The sequence below is a fragment of the Puma concolor genome, chromosome F2 (genome assembly GCF_028749965.1).
Source record: "Puma concolor isolate L17-30 chromosome F2, mPumCon1.1.hap2, whole genome shotgun sequence".
Taxonomy (NCBI): Eukaryota; Metazoa; Chordata; class Mammalia; order Carnivora; family Felidae; genus Puma; species Puma concolor.
Window position 1 is genome coordinate 3,029,589 of NC_141684.1, and position 13,644 is coordinate 3,043,232.

Sequence of the window (13,644 nt, forward strand, 5' to 3'; positions counted from 1 at the left end):
TTATCGTATGAAGCCTAAGAAAGTGCATTATTATTTATTTCTGTCATTACCGGAGAGTTCAAGAAATAACTGCTTTTAGGCGGAAGATATGTTACAACCACATGTGTATCATTTAGCGCACAACTAAAATACCAGAATTTCTGCACATGGGTGAAGATGTCTCCAGAAGCGTGTTATACTTGACGCCTGTCGTAATGTTTTCATCAGGAATTTGAATACAGATCAGTAGGTAATGCTGGGAGACTGTTCATTTTTAGAATCAGGATTTTAAAATATTTCGACAGGTTGTAACAGAGTGCTAAAATCAACGAGGTAAAATTTATCAGGAATAAAAGTAAAATGGCAGACCTACGTTGAAAAGAAAAAAACAGCCGAGAAGCTAAAGATGTGTGAAATATGCCTTAGCTGTACCTGTGCGCAGAAGATATGGGGAAGCTGGCTGAAAGGGATTGGCAGGCTTCTCTGTAAAGGGGCAGATGGTAGATATTTTAGGTTTTGCAGACTAATAGGCAAAATGAAGGATATTATGTAAGGACTTATGTAACAAGAGAACACAAATTTCTACAACATTTTTACTGACAGAATTCCAAATAGTAATTGAGTGTGTGTGTGTGTGTGTGTGTGTGTGTGTGTGTGTGTATGTATGTATATGTATGTATTTTATAATACAGGCCTACTAAGATGAATGGAATTCTTTTTTAGGGGGAGGGTTGGATAATACTTTTCTTAATTGGAGTTCAAACTTAGTGTTCCCTATCATCAGAATCAGTTACAAATGTTCATGTCTTAATGCTGATCTGCAAGGGAAGTTTTAGACACTTCATCTTTAAAAATGTCTTCATACTGATAGGTGCTCTCAGATACCGATATCAGGTTGGAAGTATATCATTTTAATTTAGCATATTCGTTGTGTGGCAGACACAGAATTCCATTGGATTCTTTTTGATATTTGGCTTTTAACGTGTCATTACATTGCAGATTAACCTCTTCTGACTGACGGTTAGATGGAAGGACCTCAGTTCCATAGTGAATGAAGAGGGTTTGGAAATACGTAAATTTTCATTGTATTTGCATCAGGGCTTGAAAAATGCTGCTGGAACTGTAGTTTGAATTCAGAAAATCTGCTGCAAATTTGTGTGGGGTTGGAAATCCTGCCTGCCTCTCTCTTTAACTTTTTTTTTTTTAAGATTTTATTTTTAAGGAATCTCTATACCCAATGTGGTGCTCGAACTCACTACCCGGAGATCGAGGGTCGTGTTGACTTCAGACTCAGCCAGCCAGGCACCTGTCTCTTTTTAACTTTTGATGGCATGGGAAGTGTGTTGTTCCACGGGACGTTACTTGTGATTGAGATGTTTGTGGTCGCTGAAATGACTTCACTATGGAAGTCCCTTGTGTAAGCATTGTTGTGCCTTGTAAATTTAGGTTGAGTTCATTGAGAAATGTTAACAAGTGTGAGCAAAAGCTGATTTCCAAAGCTGTGGTAATAACCGAAGGAGGGTCTTTTTGTTCAGAAAGATTGCCTGTTGGCTCTGACGTAAGTAAAGCTCTCCCACAAATCATCCAACTGCTGTCTGTAGGACAAGTCAGGATATTGTGACAAAGTTTGCTATTGATACTACTGGTTCAGCGACACGTGGTAGATGAAAATACTTTCCACAAAGCACCTGCTGGTGAATAATACATTGAAGAACGATAGTTTAAATAAGCGTGTTTAAATGCTTTAAGCAACTTACGTTTTCATACTCTTTGTAGATTTTCCAGGTAAACCTTTTGTTCTACATGGATTTTTACCATCATCACTTGTAACACATCTTAGCAGATTCCTCTTCAGGTTGTATGAAATTGGTGTTTTCTCCATCTCTCTGAAAATATTCTCACCAGCAGCTCCACACAGACTATTCTTAGAGGCCAATTCTTCCGTCACATTGACTCCTTGAGTGAACATCCGGGCAATATGGGTAACACCTGTTGACTCAGCAGCGGCCGAGGGAATCAGCTCAGTCATGTGCCTCGTTCCTTAACTGTCCGTGTTACTCTGATGTCCTCATGTCTGAGCAACTGTTCTTCTGGAAGGCTAGTAGTTGTAAACAAGTTTACTTTTCCTCAACACATTTCCTCCACTGTTCAGCCAAATGTGATCTAATGAACTCCTTGTCATCCATGTAAACAGAGAGACCGTTTAGGGTTTTGAGCAGGGAAGTGACGCCATCTGAGTTAGATTTGGAATCGGCCCGCCGTGTTGAGCGTATGCACTAGGGTGGCAAAGTGGGGAGCAAGGAGGCCTGTCCTGTGGTGCTGTAGTCGTTGGAGTGGGTGATGATGGTGGCTCACGTCTGAATGGTGTTGGTGAGCCTGATGGCGAGGGGACGGTGTCCGGGCCAGTTTTGTGGGAAGAACCGGCATGATTTGCTGAGCAGACTGGATGTGGAATGTGGGAGGAAGAGAAGAGACGGGGATGACGTCCTTTGTTTCCAGCCTCAGCAGTTGGAAGGAGGGTGTTGTGAACAGAGAAGACTGTGTAAGAAGGTTTGTAGAGGGGGAAGGTGAGTCAGCACCTGAGCTTTGGGGTGTTGGACGTTCTATTCAGTTCTCTTTGGTGGTGTTCCGCTTCTCCAAGTGACCTAGAAGCTGGTCCCAGCATAGGCTGTACCTGCAGGGTTTGGTCACGAAAACACAAGCCACTCTAGATGTTTCTTTTTCTTTCTTTCTTTCTTTCTTTCTTTCTTTCTTTCTTTCTTTCTTTCTTTCTTTCTTTCACATTTATTTATTTTGAGAGAGAGAGCAAGTGAGTGGGGAAGGGGCAGAGAAAGAGAGAGAGAGAGAGAGAGAGAGAGAGAGAGAGAGAATCTCAAGCAGGCTCCGCACTGCCAGCACAGAGGCTGATGTGGGGCTTGATCTCACAACCGTGAGATCATGACCAGAGCTGAAATCAAGAGTTGGGCGCTCCACTGACTCAGCCACCCAGGCACCCTGCTAGATATTTCTCAATACAGGGAATCAGAATCTATCACTACTGTTGGGAGCGCTGGCAGAGTTCAAGAGAGTAAATTTTTTTTTTTCATTTTGCCAATCTTGCCTCTTACTATTTAACTCCAACCCTGAGTTGTATCAGGCAGGGGTTTAGGGAAATGCAGCTATGCCCTCTCCTCACTGATGCACAGAAGGCAGAGGTGGTGTCCATGATGTGGTGTTGGCAACAGTCGGTCCAGCACAACAGTGGGACAGCTGGTCTGAGCTAGAGATACGAGTTTTAAGGTTGTTAGCATAGAAACAGCATTTGAAGTGAGCTTACCAGGGAGGTAAGCATGGCTAAGAGGAGAAAGGACAGAGCCTTGGGACAGTCTGGAATCACCTGGTTTGAAGATGAGGGGAGAGCATCTGTGAGGTAAGAAGAAGATCACGAGACGGGGCGTGGGAGATCAGTTCTTGCCAGTTGCTGCCGAAAGGGCGAGACCTGAGCAGTAGTGACTGGGTTGAGCAGTGCAGTGCTTATTGGTAGTCTCGCACGGAGAACTTTCCGTGGAGTGGTGGGGGCCAAAGTCAGTGGGTTTAAGAGGTAGAAGGAAAAGAAGACTTTGTGACACCAAGTATGTTGTGTGTGCTCGTTTGTAGACTTATTTGTACAGTGGCTGTTTTCGGGTCCTTATGGGCTATCCTGACACTTGTTTCATCACGGTATTGGCTTGTCTTGATTTTCTTTTCCCGTGGGAACTGTTTTCCTGGCTCTTCCTATGCTGGATAAGTTTGGGGTGTGTCCTCCGCATTTAGGGTGTCCTGTTAGGAGACTCTACGTCATATTTCAATCTGCTGGTTTGAGTTCCAGCCTAGCCTTCCTTCCTGCTACAGTTCACTTTTCAGAGTCATCAGGTGGTTTCTGCAGTTATTCTGTCCAGGGTTTCTGGTTGCTCCCTCGCTCTTCCTGCCCTAGATCTGGGACCCTTTGCTTTGCAGACCGTTCCCATCACACAGGTAACGATCTCCAGTTTCAGCCGGATTCTGTCAGATGCCCAGAGGACTGTCTCTCGTGATCAGCCACCACTCCCAGGCCCTGCAGCAGATTTCCTTCTAAGTACTTCTTGAATTTGGCTCACGGTCCGTAGCTGTTGGTTCTTGTGAGTACGAAGGGTTGCCTTGTTTTGAATATATTAACTGTGCCTGTTAATTAATTTGAGTAGAATGGTGATTTCTTTTCCTATTTTTAAGCTTTTGTACAGTAGGATTTCTGGGGACATCACGTGTAGTGTAGACTAGAAGGGTGGTTAAGAATGGGTGCTGGACAGGTGTGCTTTGAATTTCAGATTCGGTCCTCGCTTCCTGCGTGTCCACCCAGTTACTCAAGCCCTAAATCTCTTTGTCTGTTAGGTAGAGATTATCGTAACTCTTTTATAAATGTGATATACCGTGGCTCTTGGTATCTGGCCAGTCCTAGTAATAATCGCTTTTTAGGGAAGAATCAGCCCAAGGTTCAGCAAATACTGTTCCTAACAATGTAGCTGTTTCTGCTGTGGGAATTTAAAAGCTGATCTTAATCGTTCCCTCCTGAGTTTGTCCAGCGTGTCTAAGAAGCGGAAGCAGTTTACATTCGGCGTTTACTCTGCGTGTACGACAGGCAGTGGTTCTTGCTGTTGCTAATACTGGCTTTTCAGAAAGGAGTAACCTTGCCTCTTCTCTTCCTTTAACGTATTCGTGTTGTCAGTAGCTTACGACCTCTTGGATGGCAGACCCCGTACCACGCACTGGCACAGAGATGAAGGGGATGTGGTGACCTATGACCTATGACCTTTGAGCTGCTCCACAGTCTCGTAGTAGAATGTGTTTGGCTAGAAAATTATTTTGAGGCAAAAAGAAGCTTTTGTCTGCCCTGATCATTCTCATAATCGTGTTCACGTTCTTTATATGTCTTTGGTTTTCCAGAAAGTTACTTCTGACCTGTGTCCTTTCAGAACACAGGTTACAGCTTGTCAGAGTGCAGAAGCTGTCGCTAGACTGAACTTAGAGGAAGGGACACCTGTGTGAAGTGGTTGTCTAGTTTGTAAGTTAGAGACCTTCACAAACGATTTAAATTGTTAGGATGTTGCACATTAAGAAATAATGGACTTGGGCTTTATTTGGCAGCTAGCATCACCGACCATTCCTTTGCCAGGGGCTCAGCCTACATGCTTGCTTTAAACCAGATATCTAATAATTTGTCAATATGTCATGTTGAATGTTACTCAACTTTACTTTAGAACTTTCCTGTCGTGTTTGCTTTGGAAAGCCCAAACCGCGTGCAGTGATAATAACAGTGATAATATCTGGTTAACTTGGGAAGCCAGAGCAGCATCAAGATTTTTTTTTGGGGGGGGGGGAGAGCAAGTGGGGAAGGGGCAGTGGGGGTGGGGAGGAGAGAGAGAATCTTAAGAGAGAGAGAATCTGACACGGGGCTCTATCCCATGACCATGAGATCATGACCTAAGCCAAAATCAAGAGTCGGATGCTTAACCAAGTGACCCCCCCCACCTCATCCCTAGCATCATGGTCCTAAGAGTGCTAATAAGCAGGTATTTGAATGCCTGGTCTCTCCCTTGTTTGCTGTGTGACCTTGGAAAATTTCTTAACTTTTTTTGGACTTTGTTTTCTCGTACGTAAATGGGCAAAGAGTAGTAACCCGTGAGGGCCGTGAGGATTAAGGAGCTGGTGCTTATGGGGTGCCTGGGTGGCTCAGTCGGTTGAGCACCAGATTTTAGCTCGGGTCATGATCTCACGGTTTGTGGGTTTGAGTCCCGCGTCGGGCTCTGTGCTGACAGCTCAGAGCCTGGAGCCTGCTTCAGATTCTGTGTCTCCCTCTCTCTGCCCCTCCCTTGCTTGCACTCTGTCTCTCTCTCAAAAATAAATAAACATTAAAAAATAAAAAAAGGAGCTGGTGCTTGTGAAGCACTTGGGAGAGAGCCGTGACCCCACCCCCTCCACAGACGCCGCCGTCCCTGTCGTCAGGGCGAGTGAGAGGTGGCCTCAGGGATTGTCCAGGTTGGACTGCGCACTGAAATGAAAACACTGTAAGCAGGTGTCGATGGGAAGTCTGCTATGTGCTAAGGAAGCTCAGAGTCAGAGTGCGCTGCAGCTGGTGGGACATCTTAGTTTGCATGTTAGAAGGGAAGACAGTTCAGACCAGCCCAAGCATCTCTGAGCAATCCGGGCGCCCCCCAGGCGTCTCTGTAGAGGTATCTTAAATGTACCCACTGAGGCCAAAAAGGTAGAGAGAATCCATCTTAGAAATATCATCAAGGAACTGACAATATGTTTCATTGTATAATGAGCCAAGTTTAATTCTTCTGTGCCTGGGGCAAAAGAATTTAAGCATTTTAAGTATACTACTTTGGGAAGTATCTAGTTTTCTGCCCTATTGGAACAATGTCAAATTTTTATGCTTATATTTTATCAGTTCCATAGTTAAAAAGAATAGGTGCATATTCTCAGCAAAGAGCAAGCTGTGCAGGACGTAGGAGTGCTGGATGTGGCCCTGCCGTAAGGTCCCGCCCGCTGCGCAGGTAGCAGGCAGCCAGGAGGCCGGGTGCTGATGAAGGGCAGTGTGGCTGTTTGCTTGAATTCTCCTAAAATACAACAGGGAGCAAAAGGCAACTAGAAGGCACTCCAAGCCAGCGCATGTGTTCAGTTATTCGTCATTAGGCCTTCGTGCATCAAGTACAGGTTTGCTGCTTCTGCAGACATGATTGGGTGTTTGGTCCAGTCTACGCTGTTACTTGTATGGGAGGACGTGGGAGGAATCGGGCCGTCCTGCCTTTGTACTTAGCAAGGAGAAGAAAGCCAGTTCCAGCTGACTTGCAAGATTTCCATGAATGACATTTTTAGGATTATAGTCCTAACAGCAAAGAGGCCCCCCCCCCCAAAAAAAAGAAAAAGGCAATAAAAAAAGGGCTTTTGTCTAAAAAGCGAATGTTACTTAACCTGCCGCAGCCACTGGGGCTTTCTTGACCCTCACTTTGCTGTATTTAATAGTGCCTAAATTATTTATCTGAGATGCATGTCCTCAGGCTGCAGAGTTAAAAGAGGCCGTCATCGTGCCCAGAATCTTGCTGTTTGGGTGGAGGAAGACTCTGACAGGTGAGATTTAACATCCGCTCTACTGTGTTGAACAGGAAGCTACACCACGGGAGTCCTTCGAGGCAGGGTCGTGTCTCTCTTGTGCACCGCCATGTCACCCAGTGCTTGGTGTAGCGTGTGACATGTGTCAGTCACTCCGCAGATGCCCGTGTCCCATGAAGGAGTGCTGAGGGGTTGCAGGAGAGAGGCGTCTCACCTGGGGGCGGGGCACGGCTTGGGCCAGGGTGAGCCAGGGGAGGAGGATCGGGTAGAGAGGGGTGAAGGGGCCCGGTGGAGGTGTGAGAGAGGCCACAGGTGGTTCTGTAAATTGCGAATGGCTTCACTTTATAGGATTCATGCGAGATCAAGTGAGAGACTGGGCTGGATCAGTCAGGGACCGACAGGTGATATCAAGGAGTTGGGATTTTCCCTTCTTCAAAAGTAACAATTCTAAAGTTCCAGAAACCAGGTGTCCTAATGTCCAGGCTGGCACTGTTTTCACGTCACACGGCGCATGTAATGTCAGAAAAGTACCCTCGGGTCTTGGGTTCCATTGGGGATAGCTGGACTGTTAAAGTTCTGTAAGCCCTGGATGAACTTTTCATCTTTTGGGAAGAATGCGGATATAGGATAAATATTTGTTTTCTCGGGGGGCAGGGCGGAGTTGAAACTCTAAAGGTTAGCAAAGGCCGTATGTCTTTGATTTCTAGCTCTCTAGAAGGGTAGCGGGTATGCATGGTAAACGCTCAGTATGTGATAAGTGCTGTTGTGTGTACTCTTACAGCAGGCATCGTGTTGGGCTCTGAAAAGCAACAGCCAGATGAGAAGTGGTCCTCTCCGGAAGGTCTTTCCAGCCGAGGGAGGGGAGACAAGTCAGTCGGTGCTGGTGGTACCGTGGCTCAGCCCTGTCTGTGGCAGAGGTGTGCGCAGGGTGGTATGGTGCCTGTCTGTCTTTGTTCAGCTGCCCACATTCTTAAGCCTTTGATGCCCTGTTGCTTATTTTCCCCATACTTCCCAGTAGCTTCTTAGTAATGTTTCCACATGGTCCTGTAGACCCAGATTTTGTTCACGTCTTATTTCTGGGAGACGATGTCCTAGAGAGCTCGGTCTCTTCTCTTCTGAGCTGGTTGCTCCTTAGGCCTTTTCTTGTGTTGTCCCTGGTTCCTTTGTTCTCATCTTCAGGCTTTTCTCCAAACTTGGATTTTATGTTTGTGGCAACTCTTGCTTTGTCCTTCTTCACTGACTTCCTCATTTGGGTAGAGTATGTCATCTAGGAGTCAACCACTTTATTTATTTATTTTTTAGTTTATTTATTTTGAGAGAGAGAGAGAGAGAGAGAGAGAGAGACAGCATGAGCAGGGGAGAAGTAGAAACAGAGGGAGAGAGAGAGAGAATCCCAAGCAGGCTCCGCACATCAGCCCAGAGCCTGATGTGGGGCTCGAACTCATGAAACCATGAGATCTGACCCCAGCTGAAATCGAGAGTCAGACATTTAACTGACTGAGCCACCCAGGCACCCGTAGGTGTTAATCACTTTAAAAAGATGGTACATTCGGGGCGACGGGGTGGCTCAGTCGGTTAAGTGTCTGACTTCGGCTCAGGTCATGGTCTTGCGGTTCATGGGTTTGAGCCCCACGTTGGGCTGTGTGCTGACAGCTCGGAGCCTGGAGCTGCTTCGGATTCTGTGTCTCCCTCTCTCTCTGCTCTTCCCCCGCTTGCACTCTGTCTCTCTCTCTCCAAAATAAATGAACATTACAAAAAATTACATGTAAAAAGATGGTGCAGTGTCCTTGGGCAAGGTCAAGACAGCCTTCAGCGTTCCCTCCTTTTGAGCAGCACTATACCAACCTGGACTTGCTTCCCCCTGTCCCTCACCATTCTGGCATCTCCCCTCATCGTCACCCTGGGGGCTCCCTTTCCCCTTCTTCATGGAAGCTCATGCCCTCCTCACTTTTCGTTGAAGCTCCCATTTTGCTGGAAGACTTTCTTCAGTGGCTTTCTGTCACAGGATGCTTAGGAGATCGACTGTGTGGGACCTTGTGTGATTGAAACTTGACTGAGAGTCTGGCTGGGTGTAGAGTTCTGTAGTGGCGTTCATTTTTGCTCATAAATTCAAAGATTGCCCCATTGCCTTGTTGTTTCCATGTTACTGCTTTTGAATTCAGAAGCTGTTCTGATTTATTCTTTGTATGTAATGTTTTTCCCCTCCCATCTTTAGAAGCTCGTAGGAGTTTTAAAATTTGTCCAAGTGTTTTGAAATGTCACGATGGTATACTTTGTGTGGGTCCGTTTTCATCTACTGTTCTGCATATTCAGCGAGTGCCTTCATTCTGGCAACTGGTATTCAGTTCTGGGAAGACTTTTTGGCATTATTGTGCTGAGGTTTTCCTCCCTTTTGTTTCCTTATTTTGTCTTTCTGGAAGTCTTATTATCCAGAAGTTGGCTCTTCTGGACAAAGGTTGTGATTTTCTTAATACCTTTTTCTCATTATTTATATCCTTCCTTTGCTTCTCCTCTCGCTCTCTCTGTGTCTCTCTGTCTCTCTCTCTCTGCCTTTTTACTCTCTTTTTAGGGAGACGATTTCAATTTGACTTAACCTTTTTTTAGTTTATTATTTCTGTTTTCAAAAAGATTCCTTAGATTTCCAAGGGCCCTTTTCCTGTTCTTTTAAAAGAGCATCCTATTTTTGTTTATTGATTGCAGTGTCGTCTTATCCCTAGATTGTTGATAGTTCGTGTAGTCTCTGTTTCTTTCAGGTTGTTTCCTTCCCTCTCCTGTCTGACAAGGGACAAAGGTGGGGCCCTTTGACTTCAGGATATTGCTGAAGTGGGCCATTTGTTAGGGGTCCCCAGTGGTAGTATCTTCAGATCTATCCTCTCGGGCTGATCAGATTCCACAGAAATCTTCTCCAGTGTCTTTCTTGCGGAATTCTGACTTGGGAATCTGGGAGCCAAGTGTGAGCCTGCATGTGCGTGCTGTGGTAGGGCAGCCGGAGAATTCACCATTGACTGTGCGCGTGTGCCGCGATTAACTCCACCTCTGTTTAGTGCAGCTGCGCAGGGTGACTTCGGTCCACGGACGCTCTGCTTTTTCCAGGGAATGACCCCCGTCTTCTGTCAGAGGGAGAGCCACGTGGTGCCTGGCGTCGAGATTGCAGTTTCAGCGGCCTTCCCCGAGTCCTCTGCGTTTGGGGCCATGCCTTCTTCCTTCCCCCTGCTCTGCCCGCGCTGGTGCTGCTAGGCCCGAGTTCTAGGCCCCTGCTGTGTAGAGGGACTCAGTTCTCCTTGTGTCCGCTGCTGAAGGAGGATCTGGCTCCCTCGGGCCTGCTGGCGCATTTACTACACTTCTCGTCTTTTATAGTTTCTGTTTCTTCCAGGTTTCTTCTTTATTCTGTTTTTTGGGTCTCGGTCTTCCATGTTAGAAGATTTGCTCAGAGCCTCCAATAGTTTGGCCTTTTTCTCCTTTTAGTTCTCCCCGTGCTGTGGAAAACATTTTTAAAAGTACGATTTTAGTAGGAGGAGGGGGTGAAATGGACGTGTATACTGTCGTTATACCCTGCACTCACCAGCTAACCGTACACGCTGTTAATTTATGGTTTCGACATGTATTAGCAATTTTCAGCTGCTTCACATATGTTTCCTTAACTAGAAGGTAGGTTTGGAGACAGGGACCTGGTGCCGTTTTTACCCCTCGTGCCAGGTCTCGCCCAGTGTGGGGTGGGGGGGCTAGGGGGTGGTGTGGGGAACTGGCTGGGCTGGTGAGCTCAGCAGAGCTTTGAAAAAGTGAAAGAAGGGCGGTTTTCTATATGTGTGTTGTCTCTCCTTGTCAGGTTCTCTGACGACTATGGAAAGAGGAAGGAGAAACTAGGAGATTTTCTTTAAATCGCTGATTGACTTCTTCACAGAGTTACCGTGGCCTTCAGAACTGTGAGTATAATTCTCTTGCTTGGGTCTTGGTTTTTTGTTCTGATTTTTCTTTCACCTGTCTCAGGGTTTCTTTGGCATACACTAGAAACAAATAAAAGCTAGTTGATTTTGCAGAGTGTGTGACGTGAGGGAAGAAGTAGAAGTTGTTCCGTGCTGTTCTGTGCGGAGAGAGGCAGGCAGGGCCGCGGTGCTGTCAGCGGTGGTAGTAACGACAGTAGCGACGGCCGAGACACTCTGAGCTCCACCTACTGAGCGGGTCTCCCCACAGCCCCGAGAGTGAGGCCACCTTCGCCCCTGTTTCACGTTTGCCTAACCGGAACAGGTCAGGGGTTACTTTAGTAAACCAGCAAGGCCGGGATTCGAACTCGGCCTGACTTCGGAGCACGTGCTGTTTAGTCGCGTCTTATTCTTATGGGCTCTGGGTTCCTGCCGACTCTTGGCTAACCACCGAGACCCAGCTTTCTCGTCTCTGCTCACTCTTCCTGACTGCGTGCACCTTGCTCTCGCCGACAAAGGGACCTCTCTCCCGGGGTTGTGGCAGACACGCTGTAAGAAATGTGTAATGTGCTCCGCAGTCACACGTGTCAGCGATTCATATTTATTTGGTGGTGTTTCCCCTGCAGAAGTGAGGGGGGAACAGCCCCAGAAATTGGGCTGTTTGTCATTTGTAGCCTTGGTGCTTGTTGTGCGCTCTCTCCGTAGTTGGGAAGTTGTAGGGTTGAGATTCTGTCCCTGTTTGTCTTATGTTCTGGTGGGTCCAGTGGTTGAGTGAGGACAGACAGGTGGTAAAGAGTCGTAAATCTCTCACGAGCATTTTATTTTACTGACATGTTGCTTTGGTAAAAGCCTCCTGAACGCAGACTTCATGGATTCAGAATCCATGATGATTTATAACTCTGTTGAACTTGACTTTGGGCAGGATCTTTGTCTTCGATGTTTAAGGGCCGGGCCCTGGATTATTTTTCCATTTCCTTCTGGGGGTCAGTTCGCTTTCCTTCTTTGTTCCCGTTTCTCCTCCAGACTCACTTTTGTCTCTGTGAGGATTAGGTGTTTCGGGAGGGAAATGAGGTCATGCAGTTTCAGTTTCCAAGTAAGGCCTTCCTACCCTTTCTTCTTGGCTGCAAGAGGTGCTTGCTCTGTGTGCCGCTGCCCTTAGGGGACAGTGTGGGGAGGGCCACGCCCGGCTACTTACATCTGCCGTTGGCCCCCGAGCCCCCTCCATAGTCTGTGTTTCTTCCTATGACAGTGCGTTATATTTATTTGGGTGCGAGTCTGTGTTTCTGAGTCTTTAAGGGCAAAGATTTTGTTATTTCATCTGGCATCTTTTCTGCTTAACCCACACATGGTTTTCACTAAATGCTGGATGAAGGAATATTTAATGCTTGCCACATAGTAAGTTCTCTTTTCCTACTAGATTTAAATAAGAGAGAGAATATCAGGTTCATTAGCTGTTAAAAATATTTCGTTGTGGTAGAGCACGGGACCATTTCATGGGGAGGCACTATTTTGGACGAACGACACGAAACTTTGCTCCTTAATGTGATGTGCAGTGACAGGGGATGGGGAGGCAACGAACCGAAAGCCAGTTCATGGCTCACTGGACCTTGGGCCTCAGGACGTAATCTGCTGCTTCTGGTTTGGTGCTCTCCTCCCCCTGTTTGAAAATATGTAAATCCAGGAAAATTACCTTCTAACCAGTCTTCCTATAGTTGTTTCCCCCAATTCTGGACAAATGGTGAGGCCGCACGAGTAAGCCTGGCTTTGCACAGCATAAACTTCACGATGTGCTGAGATGCGGGTCCCTTGACTTACCTGAGTGCCGTGGTCCCCTGGAGCCCCTGTAGGATGGATCAGGTTCTCTTCGGTTCTTGCTTCGTTGTCGGGTGTTGTGTTAGGAGGCACAAACTTGGGTTGGAGGTGTTTTCCGATCGGAATTCTAGGAAAGCAAGGACAAGTTTTCAGAGGAGTGGAATTGCTGGTGTGTGTATGGACGTTATGTTCAGGGTTAATGGGGTGTAGGGAGGCGGTAGATGGAAAGGAAGGCTGCCCAGAGAGCACAGACCCGTTCTGCAAACCCCCATTCTGTGAATAAAGACAGCTCTTGTAGCATCAGGACAGCTGAGAACAATTGACATAGATTGAACCCTGAGGTTCTGTGGCCGTTTATCCAACAGAGAGTCCGTAGCATCAGGCAGTGCTGGTGGTGGGCTGTGGAGGGCAGCTGTCAGTCGTTGTTCAGCGTGGAGATGCGACCGAGGTTTGAAAAGCCGGCGTGTTGGGAGGCGGGGTGGGGGGGCCGAGCCGAGGAGAGCCGGAGGCTGTGGAGGGAACCGGGTGCGGAGGCTTGGACCGGGGCAGGGAGACTGGGGGTGGTGAGAAGCAGTCGGGCCCCGGGTGGATCTTGAAGGTAGAACCGGCAGGATCTGCCGACAGATTGGATGAGGGGTGTGAGGAAGCGAGGGAGGAGTTGAGTCGGCTCCAAGGCTCTGGGCCGCCACGGGCGGAACTCGGTTTAGAGGGGCAGAGGCGGACTGGCTCGTGGGCACTCTGGGTTTGCGGCCCGCAGGGATCCTGGGAGGGCTGTCACGGGGGCAGTTGTGAGTAGGCATCCGAGCTGGGAGTGGCAGTGAAAAGG

The 13,644-nt window shown here is 47.3% G+C and overlaps 1 protein-coding gene across 1 annotated transcript in view; it reads left to right on the forward strand.

Moving 5' to 3' along the window:
* Nucleotides 1-13,644, forward strand: part of LOC112859710 (focal adhesion kinase 1) — a 197,950-nt gene that overhangs the window by 15,197 nt on the left and 169,109 nt on the right. Inside the window, exon 2 of the mRNA XM_086695342.1 lies at nt 10,913-11,009. The gene's annotated coding sequence lies outside the window, so the exon portion shown is untranslated. The remainder of the gene's footprint in view (nt 1-10,912; nt 11,010-13,644) is intronic.